This window comes from Typopeltis vanoorti, chromosome 9 (assembly GCF_054136105.1).
Source record: "Typopeltis vanoorti isolate ZY-2024b chromosome 9, IOZ_Tvanoo_1.0, whole genome shotgun sequence".
In the NCBI taxonomy this organism is placed as follows: Eukaryota; Metazoa; Arthropoda; class Arachnida; order Uropygi; family Thelyphonidae; genus Typopeltis; species Typopeltis vanoorti.
The window spans coordinates 78,608,444-78,619,297 of NC_143557.1; the positions used below are offsets into that span (position 1 = coordinate 78,608,444).

At 33.6% G+C, this 10,854-nt stretch overlaps 1 protein-coding gene across 3 annotated transcripts in view; it reads right to left on the reverse strand.

Moving 5' to 3' along the window:
* The window catches only part of LOC150103174 (uncharacterized), a 36,633-nt gene extending 35,652 nt beyond the window's left edge, over positions 1–981 (reverse strand). For all 3 annotated transcript variants that reach the window (XR_016548841.1, XM_090398228.1, XM_090398227.1), the window contains exon 1: positions 776–981. The gene's annotated coding sequence lies outside the window, so the exon portion shown is untranslated. The remainder of the gene's footprint in view (positions 1–775) is intronic.
* Between the last annotated feature and the right edge of the window lie 9,873 nt (positions 982–10,854).

The following is a 10,854-nucleotide window of genomic DNA, read 5'->3' on the forward strand; positions in this document are numbered from 1 at the left end:
TTGACGCACATCCTCTTGTTAATTGACCCTCATAGTAAAATTATTCGGCCAAAAGAGAGCAGGGCGGGGGAGGGGACACCGACTGACACTCTAGCAATCGTGAAAATCGGAATTATTCCACAAAACACCTTGTTTTAACTAAGCCAAAAATAAGCCTGAGAAGGTGGCTTATTATACCTGATAAACTGCGTATATTCTCTGGAAGATTTGTCTGTATTTCGGAAGGAAAACATTTCCACTGCTGACTCACTTTCACCAATCTAGACGAAATTCGGATCCGAAACTTTCAAACCAAATCTGCTGCAAAAGTATTCTTATAAAAAAATTTTAAAAAATCGCTAATGCTATTGAACTCAAGTACGAACCACACCTTCATGACCATATAAAAAAAAAGAAATCAAAACAGTCTCAAAATACTTGTTGGGCATATAACAAAGATTTATTAACAAATCACTCCACTATTAGTGTCATTAACAACTTCCATCAACGCATCCTTTATTAACAGGAACGTAAATATTTTTCAGACGCTTGAAACCAAAGAACTAGAAATAATGAATAATACACTAGAAATTATTATTTGAACCATTTACGCTAGTGAAAATTTTTTCCTCTTTTACAGAAAGTTACAAATTTTAAGTCTAAATATATTTAAATCACAGGTTTATAGTCATTTATATATGCAAACTAAGTCTGTAATAATTCCGAAATAAATAAATAAAACATCTAGTTTATAACTAAGCCAAAAGTTCTCTTTAGTATTTGTAAATGCATTTACCTGAAAGTGATTTGAATATGAATTTCACAACTTGTCGATTTTCTCTACTTTGGAAAAGAATTATACAAAGTGAATTTAAAAAATAAAAAATAAAAAAAATCGAAACACTCTTCGAGTGATGCCGTCTTTAAAACACTGCAAGCATATTAAAATGAGATTCGAAGAGTAATGAAAGATTCTTCGTCGAAAACACATACTCGTATTTATGATTTCCGTTTAAAGGTGTTTCGTTGTACCAGTGAGTCTAAGTTTATTCGCATGAACTTATTTGCATTGCGTTGCATGCTGGAATTCCACGAATGTAAATACAGTAGTTGTTATTGTGATTTTTCTAAACATAAAGGTTTTCAACTTGTATCTGTACAATATATTTCTTTCTCCCTCTCCTAACCAATGTTTGATTTACGATGGAGAAGAGAACTTTCCACATGACGTTTTGCTTGCTCGTATTTGAAGACTTTAAATTTACTGTTTCTAAATGTTTAGGTTTATTTGTCATCTTGAATTTCATTACCTTGTACAGTATATCATTTTTTCAATTAACTTATTTAATCATCTTAATAATATATAGCCATACATTTCTCTCAGCACAGTATGTATTTTATGATATGTATGGATGAATAAATATATTGTGTTTCATCGTTTATCATATTTTAATTATATAATAATGATATGAAGTATAGAAAGGTGTTGTACTAACTTACCCCAGTCCTGAAGATACTTTCAGGCGCAAACTTTAGTTCTTAAAAGAACTGGGAGATGGACTGAGTCCTTCACTCTTTATTCCGTCATCTGAATGAAGAAAATCTGTGTGGATGGGGTGTTATTGAGCTAAAAGCTGTAGTCATGGCGGGGTAACGGCAATAGCCGAGCCTCAGTTAAAACTTCATTGGCTACAGCATTGCCATTCGTTACCCTGGAAGTCTTAAAAAGGACTTTGATAACCATTTCAATACCCACACCAGGCGCAAACTTTGTTTGCTCACACTTGGATAAAGGATTAAACTAAACTTATTATAGAAAGGTGTTCTTTATAATTATAGAATTTTACAAAAGAATTTCTAATATTTTAAATATAAATGAGAATTTCAAAATAAAATATAAATTGAATTATTATTTATAATATAAATAGATAATTTTTAAATATTAATTTAAATAAGCAAACACAATTAGTTTGTAGGTATATAGACAAAATTATTTTAAAATGAATCATAGCACTTTAATTTCCACACGTCTTCTTCGCATTTTAACCACCCGACCTGTAACACATTTGTATGATATTTCAGAAAGGAAAAGAACGCGACTTTTCAAAATTTTATACATACTAATGTACATGTTTACGAGTTATAGAATGATAACCTTCAAGTCCGAGGTTTTAACAATTACAGGCATTTTTCTTAAATTTTGTTATCTGATTCCTTTTTGAATGAGCATTGTGAGAATGCATTTAATAATTTCAACATTTTCTTCCTTGGTAATTATTGTTTATTTCATCTGGCCAAAACACAGTTAATTTTTTCCCTCTTTTAAGTTATTTCGAAGTACAGTACTTTAAATGATAAAATAGAAGTGAAGAAATTCCAAACGATTTAAATGTCTTTTCGTTTACAGTCTACAAGTACGTCTATTGTTTTGTATGTAGTTTATCTCATATGTAATAATATATGAATTGAAGTGAATGAACGGACATAACGAAATCGTATTTATTTTGCGAAGTTAAGCAATTTCATCGTTTAGCACAGAAATAATGAAATCTTTTATTTGAATGCTAGTTTCGTATTTTTTTCATTTATTGTTAATAAAATTCACAGAAAGTTCTAGGGGAGAAATTAACTAAATTATAGTTACCATAAATAAGTAAAATTCTAGACATTTCATTAAATAAAATATAATCCTTCTCTCGTTGGTTAAATTTGTGCATTGACATAATTAGTTAAGCATAACTGGCAGTATTTACGGTTCATTATTGTATTGTTTTCTACGCATTGAGTTTTGAGTTCATCAGAGTATCATAAGAATATACAATACTTGGAGGAAGAAGTGTGTGTGTGTGTGTGTGTGTGTGTGTGTGTGTGTGTGTGTGTGTGTGTGTGTGTGTGTGTGTGTGTGTGTGTGTGTGTGTGTGTGTGTGTGTGTGTGTGTGTGTGTGTGTGTGTGTGTGTGTGTGTGGTGTCAATGCACGCACTCTTTCTACAAATTACTATTCTACGCTTATGTCAGTTTAATGAGGCAAGGTTCATAACGATTATAACATTGATCCCATAAAAGCTTCTTACGCTAAGTCCGTCGAAGTTGTGGCCAAAGAGAATGATTTACTATCATCACGCTTCAATTTCATATTTTGAATATGACGTAATCCACAGCTGTCTATATTACAGCTGTGTGCGTAATATAGACAGCTGTGGATTACGTCATAATCTGTGTGCGTCCGCGCGGTTAGCCTAGTGGCTATGCGCTTCGCACCCATATGCCTGGAGAAGGAGTGCCCTAGGTTCGATTCCCGTCAACGACGCGAGGAGCTCAAGGATCTTCCACAGCCATAGCCAAATTAGCCGGTCTTGGGCGTGGACAGCAGGGTTTTCCACCCCAGTTTATCTGGGGTTTTTCATCCCGCAAGCAGGCAAACCGACCCCCTGAACACACACGGATTACCTTCATGAATATCGCCCTTAGGGGATGTAGCAGAGGAGTGGCGAACCAGCTGCATTAATACGCCAGAAACCCCTCATTAGGAGGGGACTCAACCCGTCCTAGGACGGACGAGAGGGATAGATAGATAGAATCTGTGTGCAGTGGTGTGTTGATACATTTTTAATAACCGGCTCCCTAAAATATTTGTGTGTATATACACTGCTTGGAAGGAAGTTAACGACCATCCCACATGGGCAGATGCATCGTGCCATGTATCGAGTCTGGTTTTGTAGTCGGCATTAATTGGAGGAATATGATGCTCCCAACTCCAATGCAACTGTCACCATGTGAAATGGCTGCGAGAAGAGAAGAGAGAGAGTTGGAAAAAGGTTGTGATAGGATGCCAGGTTGCAGGCCTAATTGTTCGGCAAACTGCTGACAAATTGGGCCATCCCAGGCCAAATCAGTGATGCCATGCTGAAATGGAATCAAAGGTTTTACCCCCGAAAGTGAAAGGATGCCATGTTGCAGGCTTGCAACATGTAGGGTACTACGAAGGATAATATGTAAAAACCGCCATTCGTTGGCCGACACGTTGAAAAGAGTTCCAGGCATTGACTGGAACACAATCTGCACAAAAACATTCAAAACTCGAGACTCCCAACATGTGTTTCCATTGTAGGACTGCAATATACAAGCCTCACATTACCCAAACCAACATGCAGCTTGTCTTCAGTGGCGCAAAGTCGTACAGTGGACGAAGAAACTTAAAAATCTATGATATGGAACGACGAATCACGCTACATCCTCTACCGAGAAGATGAACGGGTGTGGGGTTTGGCGGATGCCCAGTGAATGTTTCTTACCAGAGTGCGTAATCCCAACTATGAAATTCGGAGGTGGCGGTGTGATGGTAAGGACCTGTTTTTACTGTTTTGGCCTCAGACCTCTGTTGGTAGTGCCACGAACATTGAACTCCTGGAGGTATCTGAACATTCTGTGCAGTGCAATGCTTCTTGCTTGCGATGTTTCTACAGAACTGACCGTTGTCTCTTTCAGCAAGACAATGCACCGTGTCATACGGCTGCTGAAAGAGACAATGGTCAGCTTAAAGTCCTGATGTCATTGTTGAGGCCACTACACTAGGAAAGTAGACCCCCGTAGGATTGCTGCAGTCATCGCAGCAAAAGGAGGTCCTAAGGAGGCAAAAGGACTCCTTTTTAAGGTGAGCACCATGGCCGTTTGTTCCTCACACTATGGTGTCCGCTAACTTTTTTTAAGCAGTGCATTTATTGTAAGCTTTACTAGTTTACAACTATTTCGAATACAAAAATTTGAAACAATAAAATACTACCTTTTATTGTTAATTCCATATAGCCAATTAAGTCTCACAAAATGTCTTCGTTGACTTTTGCCGAGCTCTTGTATCCATAGCTGGTTGCAACAACCATGACTTGACAAATGGAGTTGCATCCCAATTCGTTAATTGTTTTCCCAATAAATTTTTTCGTCATTAAATCGATATGTGATCTGTTGTAAAACTATTTCTCACCATTGCATGAATTGCGTTCATTAAAATGAAACGTCTTTCTGATTCAGCATTACATGAATCCAGTAGTGCTAACTTTTCAGCTTTCTTGAATACATGCAGGAATGAATTTGATTCTACGTAATTACCGACAAAATCGAGAAAATCGTTCTTATGAATTTCATACTTTAAAATTTCAGTACAAGAATTCTTCACGAATGCCTATTATTAAAGCAAAATCTTGCAAAATATTAATGTTAGCTAACTCTTCTAGCAGACGAGAATACGAAAAACTTGGAAAATGTATATAATTATTCAGAATATGGTGCGCCACACAGCATTTGCAGTTCGCCACACATCGTGGTCTCAGACCAATTTTAATCATTTCAGTTTTGAGTTCTTCAGCAACAGTTTCTAGCTCGGTTTGATTTTTATTAGATCAAAACAAAATAGTCTTAACTTCACTATTGAAGCCATAATCATTTAAAATAGATAATAATGTATTAAAAACGCACTCTGCTGCAGTAGATAGTAATTCGTATAAAGTGACAAATAAAATTACTGGTGCGTGAGCGGATTGAATTACACACTGAAGATAAATTACGAAGAATGGTTGTTTAGAAATTGTAAATCGTTTAACGGTTTTAACACAGAGGATTAAAAATAAATAATTATTTATTATTATTAAATAAATGATAATTATTTCTATTTGTTATTCATGCCTTATTAAAATAAATAATAATTCCAAAAAAATATACGGATAAGGATATGGGCAAGTTACAGAGTTAATTCAAACTCAAAGTGGAATTAACACTTAGGACCTTTATTTTTTCCTGAAAATTTTAACCATAAAAACGTTCCTGATTCCTGTTTATATTCAAAGATGAATAATAATAATAACTAGAATCGTGACAAAAGTCATTATATCTAATTATCTTCAACACTGTTCACCTAAATATATTATTAGAGTCCGGTTACAGGATTACGATGAAGAAATCGTGAAATAATTCCAATAATTATAGTTATTATCAGGGGCGGCTGGTGCATAGGTACTATGGAACTGCGGCACCCCCAATTTTTCTCGATATATAAATATATTTATTAATTTATTTATATTTGCTTGTAATATTTACTTTTATCATCAACAATCCTATACAATTCTCTTATTTTGTATAAAAAATAATAAAAATCCATCTTGTAGCACTTAGGAGGGAATGACGCTAGCAGCACTGTGTTTACCACAATGTCATATTGCTACGCGCGCAAGCATATGACACTGTGGTATCATAGTGATACCACAGTGTCATAGTGAGATGCGAGCTATTAGCGTAATGCGGCACTGGCCGTCGCGCAGTTCCACTGTTGTTTATATGCAGTTTGCGCCAGTAGTGGAGTGTTCGTAGTGCTTATCGTATTTACTCCGTCTCTTTAAATATTTGGACATTACAATTAAAGACATAACATTTGTTATAGTTTTTATTTTTTAATTATTGGGGTTATGATAATGGATTTTAGTTATAAGTAATTTTGAGTTATACTAAACTGTATAATTTTATCGATAATAAACAATATTTTTTCATGTTTATTATTTTTTTTTTAAATTTTTTACCATAATTTTGATATTTTATCCAAACACGTATACACTGTACTTACAGTGTGTATATATATTTCGAAAGTTGAAGCACCCCCATGATTTCAAGCCATTATCCGCCACTCCCAATAATTATAGCTATTATACTGCACTTTGGTGTGCAACACAAGCACAACATTCCAATTAAAATCTCGTGATTGATGAATGGTCACTGTATTGTTTGAAAGAATAGACTTTCTTTTCTACTTTTCATTTTACTTTTTGCTAAGCTAAAATAATACGCTTTTATGAAAACAGTAACATTAATTTTATTATTATTATTTAACGCAAAATATTTAAGGTGAAACACTTATGCCACTACACAGTCATGTTAAAACATTACTACAGCCCAACCTATAGAGTAACCAGAACAACGTATCAGATAACAAGCCCACAGTCAACAAACTACATAGCATATAAGTACAACAATCAATACGGCAAAGCCACCCATAACTTCTACATACCTGACACGATAAACAAACTGCCGTTCGACGACAGAAACCTTGGGACATACAGACAGCTGAAACAGGCGCTATATAAATATTATAGCGAGAATGAAAATTAGAGGAAATTCCTATTTCTCTCTCTCACACACACACACACACACACACACACACACACACACACACACACACACACACACACACACACACACACACACACACACACACACACAAAAAAAAAAAAAAAAAAAAACCTATGACAAACCTCTTTCAAAAAACACCACTACAAGGACACAAACAAAACACACCATGTCCAAATCCAACCCTACTCGCAAAAAAAAAAAAAAAAGAAAGAAAGAAAAAAGTTAAACTGTGTAATAGCAGTTGAAGCCTTCCAAGCACATACCAACAAACAGTAAAATCAACACCTGGCTTGCGACCAGTATAGAAACATAACCACCAAACCACCGCCATGTATTATCTTCCTGAGATAAGCACTGCAGAGCTTTGAGGAAGAAATCAGAAATGCCTCCGAAGTTATTATTATTATATTAGTTATTTGCCAAAAAAAAAATAAATAAATAAAATAAAATTCTGTATAATCATCACTGATATTAGAACATGTGTTGTAAATGCATAATACAGAGGCAAAGAGTGTTATTAAAATTATTAACTGAAACCCAATGTAGAAAAATTTTGAAAAATTATACTCAAGACAACTATTGTATATGCGTTTATGTGTAAATATTTTAGCAATGAATAAAAATATTATTTGTATTAAAAAAATGATTATTATGTACGTGTAAGTACCTATATGCACATTTGGGTGCATATATATATATTATATTATTTATGTATGAATAATAAAGTTTGAAAAAAATTATTATTATTATTATTATTATTATTATTATTATTATTATTATTATTATTATTTAATTTGCTCAAAAAGAAGCCCACTATAAAAAAGAATGTGAACCATCAAGACAAATGCAATAACACAGTATATATATATTCGAGGATGCAGTTGAGACATTACATCTCAGTAGTAGTATTTATCTAACATTATTTACTTAACATTCTGTAATGAATACTTGTAGTAAACAGAAAATGTGAGAGTAAATTATACTTCAGTTATATATTTAAATTTGAAATTATATATTTAATTTACATATTTAAATTTTAAAAAAATATATTATGTAAACTGCAACATAAGTAATATTGTTTAACTTGTGTAATTGTGAGTTATTAAGTGTAAAGTATTACTATGATTATTATTAATGGTAATAATAGGCGCTTTTTACTCTTGTGTCAATGAGAAATTCTGCAAATGATAATGATATTACGAGTAATTATGATTTTCACTGAACCATTTGCAAGAAAAAATTGCATAATTGCCTAAATTTTAGTATATTCATGTAATTATTTGAGAGATAATAAACTATTATTATTATTATTAAAAAAATGTATAATGATCAGTGCACGTTATATGAAAGAGTATTTTTTTCTTTTATCCCTTTTGACTGCATTTAATAATTCAAATAAAACAATTAAAAATAAGGGATCGTGTGGTGTTGTGTTGTGTAGTGCAAAGCGGCTTGACGTGATAAGTTCCTGGATTCATTGGAGGTATCATAACAATAACCATAACATTAGTAATGTTTTCTTCCTTTTAGATGCGTTTTAAAAATGTTAAAAAAAAGAAAAGCAAAACCTTCCTGAGCTGAAAATTGACGAGATTTTTTAATTAGAGACACGGATTATACAACATGCGCTGTCGGCTGATCTTGGACGAGTCAGTAATAGTTGAGTTGGCACGTCTTTCCCAATTCTCTTTTTGAGTATTCTCTAAATGTCTTCGAGTTTGTGATTGTAAGGCAGATTACATAGTAGAGTGAAGGCAGTTAATCCCTCAATAGCAACGATAAATGAATTGTAACATCTGACTATGTAAAGCATAGTAGATGACGGCCGTGGGCAGAGACAAGAGGACTCGGGTCAAGGATAGAGCTGGCATTCTGGTAACAATTCGCCTTATTAACCTCCTATAATTCATAAGGGGTATTAGTGAATTTTTAAGAAGTCTGGCCATTAAAAGGTTATCGAGTGAGAATATATAAGTAAGGAATTTTTTACTCTTATTTTAATCATTGTTTATTAATTAATCACGTGTGTAGTCTGTTTTTACGCAAGAGCAGCTGCATATAAGCCTAATATCTAATTCTAGTACTAGGGCTAGATTTACGCATGAGGTAGACAAGCTACTGCTTAGGGCCTCATATTACACGTGATGTCAGTATAGATAACTTAAAATTTACTCTGTAAAGGAAACTTCCTAAACGTTATAGTTTGGAGAGCTACAAATCTTAAGTCCGACCCTGAATCAGGTAAGATTTAAGCTTTTGGTATTCAAAATCATATTATGATGATGCTCTCTAGAACAGCGTAGCTCTATGGGTGCAAATGGCAATTTCCACAGGGCTACTCAGGCCTACAAATATGTATATATAAAATTAATTTTACAAAAAAATAGAAAAAATCTTAACTCTCCCATTGTACGATTGTACTACAGATTGCTAAAAAATATTTCGTGGGTACTAATAACAATATGTAGTAAAGCTCTCTATTGCTAGAAAAGCTTATTCTTTCATTAATCAAAGCATTGCATAGTTCAGCATATTCAGCAAGAAGTCAGGACACAACATACCACATAACACGTTCCGTATGGGAATGTTATTGCAAAGTAGATTTTCACGGAATCAGTTTCAACAGTTCTATCGGCAATCCCTTCGACCCTGTTGTCTTCTAGGCAACAGGGTCGAAAAATGCATTCTCATCATTTGCCTATCTCTTATAACATTTCCAGTGCTAACCTGTTTCAGCTGTGCTTATCATTTGATCATAATTTGTGCACCAAATCAGTCCACCAGACTCCAAGCAGCAGTCTTCTTGTGTACAACATCGTGCATGATAGACCGTCGAATATGCAATTTGCGAGCCTGACAAATTTACGAAGGCTACGTTGAATAGATTCCCATATAGCTTCAAGTCGATCCACACCCATTGTCTGGTTACCACTTCCTTTTCTCCTCACCAGATTCACTTTCAGTAATTGGGTTTCCAGTAACTGTTATGTCATGCCATTATGCTATCCCTTTCAGGTATATCCTGTTCACATCACATTCCTACCTGATTTCCTTTGCTCAGTAACTGAAAACTAGCATTCATTAAGCTTACAACCTTAGACATGCAATATGACACTTATTCCAACTTTGTGTTGTTAGTAAACACGGCGCAATTTTGACACACTCATTAACACGCATGCGTAAAACAGGATCACTTTCTCTTTATTGAAATATAATAAGATACTAGTTTTTTAAACTACTGTATCACGTATTTTTACTAGGTATTACGCAGCTACTTATTTATAACTCCACAAATTGCATACATATTTGTATATGTGATGGGTCACAAATAAAATAATAATGAATATCCTGTTCACATAAATAAATAAATAAATAAATAAATAAAATTAGTCTCCACCTGTTGAACCACGAAAATTTGCACGAAAATTTTACGAGTTACTATTTTGTGTCATTAATTAAGTGTCAATTCACAAAATCTATAATTTTATTACCGATAATTTTGTGAGACACCCTGCATTATTTATAATTTTAAATTATTTTATATGTTGTAAATTACATTTATTATATTAATGTTTTAATGTATACCATTTAAAAGAAAACTTACATATGATTCCAAACCATATGTAACCATATTTGGACCCCCTTTTACGGTTCCAAAACATTTAACATTAATCCAAAAATGCTTACAATAAACCTTTTATGGT